Consider the following 3067-nt stretch of genomic DNA (forward strand, 5'->3'; position numbering starts at 1 on the left):
TTACATTTGTGAGTACCAAAGAAAAGTCATACTAATTTGATATAATTTGTACTAATTCACCATAAAGTGGCAAAGCACATATCTATGACTGTACTATGAACAGACTATATGACTATATCTATACATTTATATATATATACCCTAGGACACTTATATTTCGCTAGTATTTAGTTTCGTGAGTAGCACACAGAGTAAAATTTCGCTGCAACATAATTTCGTGGCTTTGATGAGTGCGAAAATATAGTGGTGTGAAAATAAATGCAGTGGAAAAAACATTACATTCCTCAGGTCCAGTTCACTAATAAGAAAAAAATTCAATTTGGGAATAGTTCGTATTTGTAAACCACAGGTTGAAATGTGTGGGTGAGATCGACAATTCAATTTGATCACTTGCTGCCATTTGTTTCTTAGACTATCAATGAAGTCTAGGTCCCTCCTGCCGTGACTTTCACACTCTAATCCCAAGAAGAAGAAAATAGATAGGTAACAACCAACTTCACAACCAAAACTGTATAACCCTTACGTTGCCATAAACGCATTTATGCGTTTTCTAGGGGTCACTGACATAAACGCATTTTCTGACTTTCTCAGCAATTGTCTGGTAACCTGATTTTATTATTTGTTGACCACATAATCCGCGGTCTTTAAGTGTTTTATGAAATTGACTGTGTTGTCCGAAGATTTTTCTATAAAATCAGCCTAAAACAACGAAGCAATTTTAAACTTTTGTTTGAGAATTTCTAATCTAAAAACGAACATTTTTCTGTGAGTTCATTAACTACCCCGCGCGAGTCATAAAACAGGTAATTAGTTGTTGATGACATAATAGCCAGTTTAGATTTTCGTGATTATACAGATAATTAAATTAGAACTTGAAAAATACTGTATACATATCATGAAGCAATATCGGCAATTTCGGTAAAATGGCTGGCACTAGGCCGGTAACGAATTTGTACATGATTGGCAGTGAAAGAGATAATGAGGTTGGACCTGATGAGGGTTGATATTGTTTTTGGATGGTAATAAAATTCATCACTGCAATAATTATTCTTCAATTTTACGACTTCACCTACCAGACTTTCATTCTCACCAGTTACAAATTCGGTGACTAAACTGATATTGCTTTGCCATGCTGCTCATTTGGTGTATTAGCTATAATGAGTTTACCAGAAATTTCCCATTTATCCTAACCACAGACGAAAGTTGCCTGCATTTCTAATATTACGATTTTATTGTGGATATCAATGAACAAAGCTATTTAACTTCGCGTTTTCGCTCGTTCGTTATGATAGTTTAGTTTGGCTCATTAAATTTTTGTGAAAGGATTACACCGCGAAAACGCGAAAGTTAGATGCCGCGAATACATAAGTGTCCTAGGGTATATATGTATAAATATATATATATATAATTGTTTCCTCACCCCGGTTAACCCGTATGGGTGGTAATTTCTGCTCTAACTCGGGTCTCCTACCAGAGACCTGGGAGTTTGAGCATTCGCCTCAAGATCTTAGCTGTTCCCAATAGCGCACTTTTCTGCAACTCACCTGAGTTGATTGCTGTCGGTATTTGGGCAAGCCACATTTTATGCGCCGGTGTTATTGCGCCCAGTGCCCCAATGACTACTGGGATTACAGTTGTTCTTACATTCCAGCATTTTTCAATCTCTTATCCAAGAGGGAGATATTTCTCTACCTTCTTTTTTTTTGCTGGTTATATTGTAGTCATTGGGTACTGCTATATCTGCTATATAAACATATATATATATATATATATATATATATATATATATATATATATATAAATATATATTTAAATATATATATGTATATATACATATTTTTTTATATATATACGTACATTCGCTTTTCTAGCATAGTGCTCTATTTCTGGAAGTAAGAGCTAAAGTATTATAATAAAAGAATAGATGACTAAAAATGAGTTTTTATTACTTATAATAATTCCAGAGTTGTTGTCTGATGATCGTACTCTGTACATGAAACTAAAACTAATAAAAACTCATTTTTAGTCATCTCTACTTTTATATATAAATATATACATAAAAGATATACAACCACACATATACATATGTGTGGTTGTATATCCAATGTACGTACGCATACATGTACGTAAATATAAATAACTAATTAAATATATAACTACTAAATATATGTATTTTACAAATACATTTGCAAAGTATGTATCACTGTGTGTACATGTGTTTGTATGTGTACCTGTGAGTATGAATGTATATAGTTATGTATATATGTAAGCAAATGACATACATATATGTATATACAAACATATGACTGAGTTCGCCTATTTTTGTGTGTATGTAAGATGGGTGTATGTATGTTTATATTTATAGATACATTTGAACATATGTATATATCTAAATTAATGTGCTTTTATGCATGTAATTATAGGCATCTTTATAAATGTACTATATGTGCCTTCCGGCGTCGCCCGGGTATTAAAAATCAGTTTATTTACAATGAGAACTGATGAGAATTGCCTACCACTTGCTATTATCCTGGCACACTGCAAATGAAAAATGGTTTTAAAAATCGGCTTATAAACAATGATAAGTGATGAGAGATGTCTACAACTCTCATCACTCAAGTGATGAGAGTTTTCTACAACTTGCTCACTTTCTCAGCTACCACTATTATTAGCCTGGCATGATGCCAATGGAAAATTCCAGTAAGCTAGGCTCTAATGACGGTTATTCATGCCTTTTCCTCTGCATTGATGTTCATCTACAGCTATTCTACTAATACCTTTAGCCGGAATACAAACACTTATACGACATACAGAAACACTTTGAGAATTATATATATAGATGTATGCATATACAAACATGTAAATATGCATATGCCTGTTTGTATATAGGTATATGTGCATATGCAGACACCTATTTGGCCATGTATAAATTTACACATACATGGAAAAGTTTACAAAAACATATATTTTAACGGATGTATATATGTAAATACATGTTTATATTTATGTGTACATAAATATAAATGGAAATGTTTGGAATTTACACACTAACATAGATTTTATGTAA

The sequence above is a fragment of the Watersipora subatra genome, unplaced genomic scaffold (assembly GCF_963576615.1).
Source record: "Watersipora subatra unplaced genomic scaffold, tzWatSuba1.1 SCAFFOLD_80, whole genome shotgun sequence".
Taxonomy (NCBI): Eukaryota; Metazoa; Bryozoa; class Gymnolaemata; order Cheilostomatida; family Watersiporidae; genus Watersipora; species Watersipora subatra.